We start from the raw sequence: 12,134 nt of genomic DNA, 5'->3' as shown, positions 1-12,134 counted from the left end.
CTTTGCCCAGATGTCTGGCTCTAAGAAGTTGAGAGGTATGGTGCCTAGTAGGACAGCAGGTACCTGAAGGTCAGTGAAATAAAATAAAAATGCCACCGAGAAAAGGCCACTGATAGGAAAAAATCCAAATTTAATAAAACACTTAGCGGCTTGGCATGAACGCCTTCCAAGAGTAAAACACACTAAACAAAATCAGTTTAAATACTCTCATTTACATAAATACAATTATCAAATCATCCCACAATGAAGTAATAATGCAATTAAATTATTCAAATCACATATTTCCAATTACACTCCGTGTTAAGCCCAAAAGGCTTCAAGGTACCATATTTTAAAATAAACGGTGTTTCTTTCTTAAGCTGTTTTTCTTTTAAACTCATATATTCTCAAAGAAAAATTTCAACCATCTCCAAAACACAGCGTTTTAACTCGTAAGAGTTGGAATTATGATGCCGTGAAAAATGAGCACCTCATGGGCTTTCCTGTTTGTTATTTCTAATATCCCTCAGATGTTCTTGTAGTTGAATCCTAAAACTTCTATAGGTTTCCCCAATATAAAATAAGTTGCAGATACACTTCAACACATAAACAGTTCCTTCTGTACAGCAAGTATAATAATACCTCAGAACAAATCTAACTCTATTAACATATGGAAAAAAAGAAACTAGATCTTTACAAACTGAAATGAACAAACTCTCCCGCAAACAACCCTCCCCTCATTACCACTTCCTCCTCATTCTCATCTTCTCACTGTCTATCTTCCACCTCATCCACTACTCTAACCCCCTCATCACCCGTATCTTCCTCAAATTCTCTCTCTCTCCATTCTTCTCTATTCTCATTAAAACCTATACCCACTTCCACTATAAAGAAACTCCTTCAGAAACTGAAGCCATGTACTAACGCTCCTGACATTCCCTCTTACTTCCTAAGTATAGCCGCAGAAGCAATTGCCTATCCCATTAGCATTCTAATCAACCGCTCCATCCATGAATGCACAGTGCCCCAACTGTGGAAGCAAGCCTTTATCATCCCCCTGCATAAAGGAGGCAACAATTGCAACGTCAACAACTTCCGTCCTATTGCTATCCTGTCCCCCATATCTAAACTTCTGGAAAAGTGTATCCAACTTCAGCTCTTACCACATCTCTTGGATAACAACCTTCTAACCCCTACACAACATGGATTCAGGCCAAATCATAGCACTATGAAAGCCCTCTTGTCCTTTCTTGAGACTGTTAATAGAGCACGCGATTCTGGCCACATTGTCTCTGCCTTACTACTTGACCTCTCCAAGGCCTTCGACACTATCTCACACAGCCTGCTCTTAACCAAACTGTCAAAACTTAACCTCTCTCCTCCACCATAAATTGGTTCTCCAGTTATTTATCAAATAGATACCAAGCTGTGATATGGAAAAAGGCCACTTCCTCTTTCCTTAGTACCCCCACTGGAGTTCCCCAAGGATCTATTCTTGGTCCCCTCCTCTTTAATATATTTATAAACGATTTCCACAAATCCATTCCATTTGCAAACATCATCCAATATGCAGATGGTTTTACCATTATCTGCTCTGCCACCTCTTCCTCTCTGCTCCAAAAACTTAGTCAGGAAGCTTTTTCAATTACTGAGCATTGGCTGAAAATAAATCACTTAGCACTCAATGCCTCCAAAACAAAACTAATGGTATTTACCCCCTCCAAATCTACTTCCTTAGATATAAACTCTTTCTCAATTACCAGCCAAAATAACTCACCCCTGGAACTGGTGTCTGAAACTAAGCTACTAGGTGTTCAAATTGACAACCGGCTTAATTTCAACTCCCATCTACAACTAAATATTAAAAAAACCCATCAAAAACTAGGTATGCTCTACCGTCAGAATCAGTACCTTACAAGCTCCTCCAAAATCACTCTCACTTCCTCCTTTCTCATCCCCTCCCTTCTCTACGGGGCTCCATTACTGACTAATCTTCAGACCTCTCTAAAAAAACAGCTTTCCTCCTGCTATAACAAAATCGCCAAATTCGCTAATAGCCACAGGTCCTCCACCCACCACTGTTCCTCTCTCCAAAAACTAAATTGGCTTGAACTACCTAACCATCTCATCTATATACAGCTGACTTTAGCTCATAAGCTCATTCTTAACCCCTCTGTTTGTCCCTCCCTGTCTTCTGCCTTCAAAATGCACCTACCAAATAGAGTCTTAAGGTCTAACAATCAAAACCTACTAGAAGTTCATAAACCATCTCATCCCCCAGGCAAACACTTACTATCCTTTAACCTTGCCCGTCTCTGGAACTCACTCCCACCATCCATTCGTACCACCTCTAACCAGTACATGTTCAAAAAATCCCTTCATACACATCTAAGGTCCCAATGGGACTGTTCTTGCTCCCACCCCTCATAAATATATGATATCTTAACCTCCTTTATACTTATGATACTTAACTTTACCTAACAAAGCTTATGTTCCTTCAGAATAACTACTCTGTAATGAAATGTTATGTTCCTTCTGAATAACTACTCTGTAATGTAAATCACGTTACTATCTCAGCTTATTTACTTCACATTAATCCTCATTAGATTGTATTGTTTTGAATGTTTCTTGAATTTTGAGCTCAAATGTTTTTCTTCTACTCTTGTATAATTATTATTAGCAATCTTTTGTATGTACCCAGTTTGTCTGTGTTGGAGCTTTTCTCCCCAGGACTCCATTGAAAACGGGTTCTTTTTGGCCCAATGGACTATCCTGGTAAACCAACTGCAAATAAATAAATAAATATTACAAGGAATAGTACCCTTCTTGACCGTAATATTTAAATTCATGCTGGTCATGCATGGACAAAAATGGTTATGTGCCACCATATCCCCTAAATTTCTAGCTCTTTTGTAAGATATTTTAACCTGTTTAGGCAGCAAATGACATAAGTCTTTGTCCTTTAATAACATTGGCCAAAATTGTTTAACACTCTTTACAATCTTATCAGTAAGTATATTAAAAGTAGTAACAGAATAAACCTCTCTTTAGTTGTTTTTATCCGTAGGTCTATTATTCCTATCTTTAGAAACACATCCCACTTCATTGTTCAAACCAGAGACATTTTTGACGCTACCTTGTCCATATCTCACTTTCATTATTTTAAGTTTAGCCTCTGCAACCTCTTCCATGTTATAACCTCTGTTATGAAACATCTGTTCTGCTTCCACTATTTCTTTGATGAATACCTCATCATTACTTCACAGTCTATGAAGTCTCAATAACTCATTATAGCGTAATATAGATAATAAGTGTCCAGGATGACAGCTGTTACCATATAAAAACTGATTTATTTGATCAAACTTATTATATAAACCTGTTTCAAAACCATTCAACTTGATATCCAAAAAATTTACCTTAGAACTTAACTGTATTCCATCAAATTTAAAACCCTTGTTATTGGTTTGTAAATCATTTACAAATGTGCCAGCATCTTCAACTCGACCTTTACATAAAAAATCAGGTCATCTATAAATCTCAAATATAAAACAACATTGGACTTTGTAAAACTGTGGGATCTATATTATCCATCTCAAATTTAGCCATAACTAGGTTGGCATACATGGGGGCAAACGCAGCCCCCACAGCCATCCCCTGCAGCTGGTGAAACACTTCTCCATTAAATGTAAAGAAATTATTAGTAAAACAAAAGGTCAGTAACTCAATAAGAAAATGTGACAGAGGTGAATCACCGAAAAAGTAAAATAAAGCCTGTATTCTTGTCTCATGTTTTATATTCGTGTAGAGACTTTTAACATCCGTACATACCCAAAACATAGTCATTCCATTGAAAACTCTGGATTTTATTCAAAAAGTCCTGGCTATCCCTAACATAGGAAGGAATACCCAAAACATACTTTTTCAAATATTCATGTAGTAAATTACTAATAGGTCTTGAGAAATATTTTTCTGCAGAAAGTATAGGTCTTCCACTAAGTTTTTCAGACCCTTATGAGTTTTAGGGACACAATAAAACACTGCTATTATCTACTTGAAACTTCTTAGTCACATCATTCAATGATTAATAACCCAATCAGTGCCCCTTATTAAGTAATAAATATTCATCAGTGGCTCTTAAATACTCAGAAATATCACATTTTTGATAAATATCTGTTATTAAGATGAGAATAACAAATATCCAAATATTGGATATAATGCAAAATTACAATCTGGTTGCCCTTGTCAGAGGGTTTCACCACTATATTCTTGTTATCACAAAACTCACAAACTTCCAACCGCTGTTGTTCACTTAAATTAAAACTCTAGATTTGTTATCAATACATGTGTTATAAAGTTGTTCTACTTCAAAATTTACGGTAGAACTATATCCTTGTATGCTGTTATTGGCAAATGGAGGGATGAAATGACTCTTTACCTTAATGGGACTAGTGTCCAAATTATCATATGCATTAATTTCCTGTTCATCCAAATAATCTAATACTGAGGAACAAGAAAAAAAAGAGTCATCTGAACTCTCACTTAAATTCACAGTTTCACTCTCCAGCTGCACACCATCATTTTTATAAAAATAATCAATCAAATGCAGGAAACACACCTGTAATGTCCAACTTGTTCTTTTGTTGTTTTGTCCTTTAAAATTCCTGCCAAAATTCTTCTGTTGTTCCCAGTCACGTCGACTGCGTTTACTATAATTATAGGAGTTTCCCTTGTTATTATTGACACGTCCGACACTCCGAAAATGTCTTTCTAGCTCCTCAGAATTATTAGCTTGAGGCAAGGCTGGAAAATGTTCATCATTGCCGCTTTCAGTAATAGGTCAGTGTACTGCCAGGTTATAAAAAGCTGCCACCTTACTGTGTCAGCACTGACAACATGTCACTGTCCAACATCCATACCCCTGGAATGACAGGTTGTCACAGAAGGAGCATAAGTATGCCTTGTATATCTGTTCTGCTTGTCCTAACATTGCATTCACCTGCCAACTATTTACAAAACAAGAAAGGGTCATGTCAAAACATCAATGCCAGACAGTGGAGAAGCAGACGTCATAGCCATAAGAGAAAGCAAGCAAATACCAAACTAGTCTCCCAACTGTCTATGTTTGGCAGAACAGTATTAACACCCTGTCCCCATGTGTGAGCCTTTGTCTGACTGTCATATATGGGCCTATCCAGATGTCAGTCTGTGACGGTTTGACAGCTAGGCCAACATGTAGCCTCATAAAAACATAGTAACACAAACCATCTGAGGATCACAGCAGATGTAGTGGTGCAATGATGGACAGATGGACAACCTGCTAAACAGGTGCACTCAGTGGTGTGAAGTCTATAACCTTGTGTGTGATGTTACGGCATTTACCCCTCTCACACCAGAATTACAAATGCATAACAGCAGTCACTGTTGGCAAAGCCTGTGACAGGACTACAGAAGGACAAAGAGACACACACAAGGGGAAGGGGAACCACTTGCCAGACAAATGGAGAATGTGCACACCAGAACAAATTATGCAGTAACACAGGTGCTCTGCAGTGTATGGAGTCAGAAAACATCTCCTGCAAATGCACAACACACACCCACGTAAGTGGAGGTCCACAACAAAACATAAACCCAAACTAAGGGCACCTCAGAGGCAAAAACACATGAGAACTCCACAAACCTACGCACCACAAACCATGCATAGTCTACACACCAGGGTCTTGCAAACATTAAAGGCTTACCATACACCCAACATATTACTCATAGAAGACTCCACTGTGAGACACACAGATGTGCCTCTCCCCAGGCAGGATAAGGAGAAAGCCATGGTTACTTGTTTGTCAGGTGCCATAATCTGCCATGTCACACATGCACTCAAGTCACCCCACAGCAGGTACAGGTATCACTCTGGCCTGGTTCATGGCGGTGTAAACGATGTCAGATGTACCTCCCTGGACTATAGGAAGACGGACATGATTCATCTTGCTGAATATGTGTCCCATGCACATATGCCCCTAGCCTTAAGCAGCATTCTGCCATCACCCAGAATGATAGCTCAGTACAAACAGAAAATGATTGTCATTATCACCTGGCTCACTTACTGGTGTCATCCCAGGGGGATCCACTGCCTGGCAGCCTGGGAGCATATGATCGACAGACCATTCTGCCTTGCTAGAGATGGCCTGCATCTGTCTCACTTGGCCTTCAGGCCTCTGGCAAAGCCCCTTGCCTCCCCCATAGTGCCTTTGTAGGGAAAACCATGGGGTCCATACTACCAACATAAAACACTCAACAAAATGCGAATTAAAGGCCATGCCGCTAAATGCCAGGAGTGTAAACAGGAAAATGCAGTCATTGCAAGCAGTCATAATCCTGGAAGATGGTGACATTTGTGCACTCACAGAAACCTGGCCCACAGCCACGGAGAGAAATCTATCCTTACCTGATCACTCATCCTATCACACAGCCAGACCCCAAATTGTGGGCAGCAAAGCCAAAGGAGGTGGAGTATAAATATATATTAGACAGACACACACCTCCAGGCTGGTCAAACTGTCTGACATACACGAGGCACTCCAAGTGCAGTCAACTGTTGACAAAACCCTATGCAAATTATATGCAGCTACAGGCTAACATATCTGACTCAGAACACCCACCCCACATATCTGGCCCTCTATAAATCTGTCAAGATTCCACCCTGATCCTGGCTGACTTATATTACCCAACCCTCGATTGGAAATCCAGCCATGCCAGAACAGAAATGCACAGAGATTCCCTCATCTTATCAATGCTACATTTTTAGGACAGCCACTTGATACCCCCACAAGATGTGATACCTATGTCGGACTTGGCAGTAACCAACATGATCAACCACTGCAGCACCCCTACTGTATCATCCTCCCTGGCAAGATCCGACAGAAGAGCGGTCATGTGTCATATCACCATCTCTCCTGACCTCCCTTTAGCCATGGTAAAAGGAAAATGTCCCACAAGCTGATCACAACCACCAGAGGGATGGTATAAACAGCTGAACTGCCCCCTATCCCACTAGAGGAACAGGCACTAACTTCCAAATGTACACAAAACTACTATGCCAGCATATACATAGTGATGCATGGAATCAGGAATACCTGACAGGACAACATCACCGTCTGCAAGGGAGAGTAAACCTGTCCACAAATATCTGCAATAAAGGAACTTTATAACAAAAGCATAACATTGCTGTCCAGGACCGAGAAGGAGCAGGTGCACGACTGGAAATATTCACCCCTTAGCCTGAACAAATAAGAGCACCAGTGAAATCCACTAAAGGCAACAAGTCCAAATTGCCCACATCTAAGACAGACAATCATAAGGCCTTTTTCACGTATGTCTGCATTCCCAAAGGAAGCTCTTATATCTGTGCAGAACTGGTGATCAAGAGCACCACATACACAAATGCTGTAGATATAGCCAATCCACTGGCTGACAAATTCAGTGGAAATGTCTCCCCTCTGCCTCCCTATCAGGAAAGCAGGACATCCCCAGTACCTGAACACCCAACCCTTATCACTAGGGAGCAGGGCATCACTGCCCTCTCAAAGTCAAGAAGACAGGCTCCATGAGACCTGAATACATCCCAGGCTACGACCTACATGAACTTGTAGCATCATTATGCACTCTACACACCCAAAGCCTGGGTACTGTCTTTGTCACAGCCGAGTGGCGGACAACCACTGTCATCCCTGTACACCAAGGTGGAGTGTTAACTGATCCAGGAAATGAAAGACCCATCAGCCTAACTAGCTTGAGCTGCAGGCCATGCAATGGATTATCATGAATCTCATTAACAGGGACATTGGCAAAATCCAAATACATTACCCTACACAGTCTGCCATTCTTAGGGGAGGTATGTCAGTGAACTCTTGTGGACTTCCCCTGAGGCAGCCAACAAAGGCATGGATGAGGGAGAGATGTTGCACTCCGGCCACCTTGACCTGGCTAAAGCCTTGCACATTATTCCCTACTTGGCCATAGTACATGAACTCTGCCAACTAGGCAGCAATCCATATGTTACCAGATGGGTAACAAACTGGTTCATTGATAGAACCCACATAATCATAGTAGGTGTAGCCAACTCAAACAGTGCACCCGTAATGAGTGACATACTCCAGGGATTGGTCTAGAGGCCTCTGGTATATGGGGATATACTTCTCTGAGGTGCAGGCCAAAAACACTGGCCTTTGGCTGACCAAGTTGGCAGATGACTGCAAGCTGGGAACAGTCATCAATACCCAAAGTGATGTGGATGTCCTACAAGAGGGTCTCACCAAAACAAATGACTGATACCAGAAACATGGCCTCAAGCTGAATGCCTGCAGATTCATCATCATCCCCATCGGGGAGACTGACGTCCTCACATAGTATCACATTAACAACGATGTCCTACATGCACGGTAGTGAGGCATTTGTCCACCCATATTGATAGCAACCTGAAGTATGAGCACCATGTTGCTCCTGTTGTACATAAAGCTTCTTGTATGGGACAGCTCTAATGTGAGGGTATCCCATACAGGGACAAAGAGGTCATAAGATCCATGTATGCTAACCGTATGAGCCAATTATTTTGTTCAGCGCCCCCTTCGGCATGTACTTCACAAAGCACATGCAGCAGCTGGAGAGACCTCAGAGGTTCCTCACCAGGAGAATGCAGGACCACAAACACCTACTCTAGATAGATAGGCTATTTGATCATTATAAGTAAAAAACTAAGATCTCTCATAAAATCATCCAAGGCAAATTTTGAGAGAAAAGTCGCTAAGGACTCAAAAGACAATCATAAGGCCTTCTTTAGCTATGTTAGAAACCTGGGAGGAAACTCCCAGATATGCTCAGAATTAGTTCAAAATGATGTAAAAATTACTGAACCTACAGACATTGCCAACATACTGGCTGACAGGTTCAGTGCAAACTTCTCCCCCACTCCCCCCCAAAAGGTGAGATATCTATACCAGAGGATTGTAACCCCCAAACATCTCAAACGCCAGGTGAGAACTGCTCTCCAAGGCAAAAACACAGCATCCATGGGACCAGATGGTGTCCCCGGTTGTGCGCTCCACCAACTCAATGAGGAATTAAACCCGCAGTTAGGGCAGCTGTTTAATCTTAGCCTCACCTCAGGATACGTGCCCAAGGAGTGGCGTACGGCAACTGTGGTCCCACTTCACAAAGGCGGTGCCTCCACCGACCCTGGAAATTACCGTCCCATCAGCTTGACAAGCCTGATCTGCAAACTTATGGAGAGGATCATAATGGAACTCATAAATAAAGACACAGGGGACTTGCAGACTTTGGATCCGACCCAGTTTGGCTTTCTCAAAGGCAGATCATGCTTTTTAAACTTGGTTGACTTTTTCGAAACAGTCACCAAGGCCATTGATGAGGGAAAGGCAGTCCACACAGCCTACCTTGACCTGGCAAAGGCTTTCGACACAATACCCCACTCAGGTATCATCGAAAAACTCATCAGCTTAAATGTAAACCCATACGTCACAAGATGGGTTGCAAACTGGCTAAGTGACAGAACCCACAGGGTCAGAGTTGCTGGCGCCATGTCAGACTCAAAGCCTGTCACAAGTGGTGTCCCACAGGGCTCAGTCCTGAGCCAACTCCTGTTCGGTATCTACTTTTCAGAAGTACAAGCAAACACAGGAGGATTATGGCTGACAAAATTTGCAGATGACTACATCACAGGGTCTTATAGAAACGGATAACTGGTGCCAGAGCCATGGCCTAAAGTTAAACGCCAAAAAATGCATAGTCATACCCTTCGGGAAAAACAAGGTTACCCCTAGCTACCATATAGGCGGCAACCCACTAAGCACAGAAGAGGTTATCAGGGATCTGGGGACCCAAGTTGACAGTAACCTTTCATTTGACACTCACGTTGCCAAAGTAGTTAGGAAGACCTTCTACATTGCCCACCTGATCATGAAGGGATTCACATCTAGATCAAGGGAGGTCATCGTCCCCCTGTACTCATCACTCATCAGACCAATGATTGAGTACAATGCCCCATTCGGAATGTATCTGACACGACACCTGCAGCAACTAGGAAGGCCCCAAAAGTTCCTCACCAAAAGGATAAAGGGTCTCAAAAATATGTCCTATGCTGCCCGACTGAAGGAACTCCAGCTCTATTCAGTTGCTTACCGTCTGCTCAGAGGTGACCTGTGCCTGACATACAAGGCCATGTCCAACCCAGAATTGATGAACATGCTTCACCTCAAAAAATCTAGATCCCTCAGAACTACAAGTGCGGGAGACTTAAACCTTGACACGGTTATTAATAGGACATGCTGGAGGGACAGATTCATCACCCAGAGACTTCCTGTGCTGTGGAACAAAATCCCGGTACATGTGAGGCAGAGCACCTCGCTGGCTTTGTTCAAGAGAAATCTTGACCAATGGATGGGAGATCGCAGATATACCCCAGGGATTATCTCAGTGTCACTGCTTGACAGAGGCACAGCAAAATAATGGGCATAGTATCCTCCAAACTAAAGGGGTGGCGAAAGCCACAAAACTCTGGGCTAGGCTTATAAATACCCTTGGGCAGATAGCCTAGTATGAACCTATGAACCTATGAGCACTGTCTCTCTACTCAGTTCCATACAGACTCTGCAGAGGTGACCCCTGTCTAGCATACAAAGCATTCCAGACCCTTACTTGATGAGAATGTTGCACATCTGGAAGTCAAGGCCCACTCAATCAACCTGTAGGTGCAGCATCAACCTCATCTGTGATATCAATAGGGCTTGTTGGTGTGACCGATACATGTCCCACACACACCCCAATCTGTGGAATACACTCCTTGTCATTAAGTCAAGTGCCTCAATACCCCTAGTGAAGTGTCCCCTGTATAAGTGGATGGGAAATGGAAAATACAGTCTTGTGATTCCACCTGTGTCCCTGTTGGACAGGGGGCTCTGGGTGCTGACATGTCTTAACATGGGCTACACTCTTGTCTGCAAGGGTTATAAGGGCTTCAGGGCCATTAGCCTACTAATCTCATATCAACCTACCAACCTATACACAACTATCTGTCAGTGGTTCACCACATTACCTCTGTACTGCTCTGCCACTGACATACCTGGAAATTACAGAGCTATGTGGAATATACCACACATATAATGGACATCTCTGCTCAGTAGAATGCATTCTGTACCCACAACCATACTTCTCAACTTCTTACAGCATGACATCTGGACAAGGTCATAAATAAAAGTGGGACAAAGGCCCAATAATAGGCATGTGTTTTAAATATTGCTCTTACAAACTTAGAAAGTTGGTAGAGTAACAGGTTTTGCATTACCAGGGAATGTCTGTCATTATTTTCTAACTTCAGTCTTTAATTATTTGCTACTAACTTGCCAGAAAACCACAAGTTTATGAAAAATGAAAAAAAAATTAGACAAACATCTGGACAGTCTGCAAAAAATGTAGAGTTGAGAGGTATGGCCGCATTAGGATATGCCTTTTCAGGTAAGAATACCAAACAAGCAGGAGATCCCCAGCCAGTATATCACCAAGGTGCTGGACTGTTTACACAGCTTCATCAATCAATCGGCTGTAGCCACACCTCTCAACTGGCCAGATTGGGCAAGAATGTCTGTAGTTTGGCTCATAATATTGGTCTGTGCATCATACATCTTGTATTTCTCTGGTAAATCACTGTGATGATCTGAGGATTTCTGTCAGCAGGTAATGACACAATGCATTTCAGTGTCAGATGTCATATATGTCAGAAAATGTCTGCTCAAACAAACCCTGTAACTCTGGCAACTTCTTTTTTTTTACTTTGAGAGGTATGGCTGTAGCACACAAAACCCCGGACTGAAGTACAACTATCTCTGGAGTGGAGTCCCACTCTTACTATATAGAGTCATACTGGTCATGCTCCTACATTTAGAGAATTACAGCCCATGTTGGAACCCACATCGGACTGTATAACTGTATTGTGCATATATGTCTTTGCATACAGAAAGCTATGTACACCTTTACTGTCTCTACACACACCCATCAGACAGGATTACCCTCAGGTAGCTGTAGGTGGCCCATATGTGATATATCTGCATCTGCTGCATGTGATACACAGACTTATATATTGGTAACAAAGA

General features: G+C 42.1%; 1 protein-coding gene across 1 annotated transcript in view; it reads left to right on the top strand.

Annotated features, from left to right (window-relative positions):
- SLC36A4 (solute carrier family 36 member 4) overlaps positions 1 to 12,134 on the top strand; it is a gene marked incomplete in the record, with an annotated part of 1,257,367 nt that overhangs the window by 836,219 nt on the left and 409,014 nt on the right.

The sequence above is a fragment of the Protopterus annectens genome, chromosome 5.part0, assembly GCF_019279795.1.
Source record: "Protopterus annectens isolate FY-2018-M chromosome 5.part0, PAN1.0, whole genome shotgun sequence".
Taxonomy (NCBI): domain Eukaryota; kingdom Metazoa; phylum Chordata; order Ceratodontiformes; family Protopteridae; genus Protopterus; species Protopterus annectens.
This window is presented reverse-complemented; position numbering and strand designations above follow the sequence as displayed.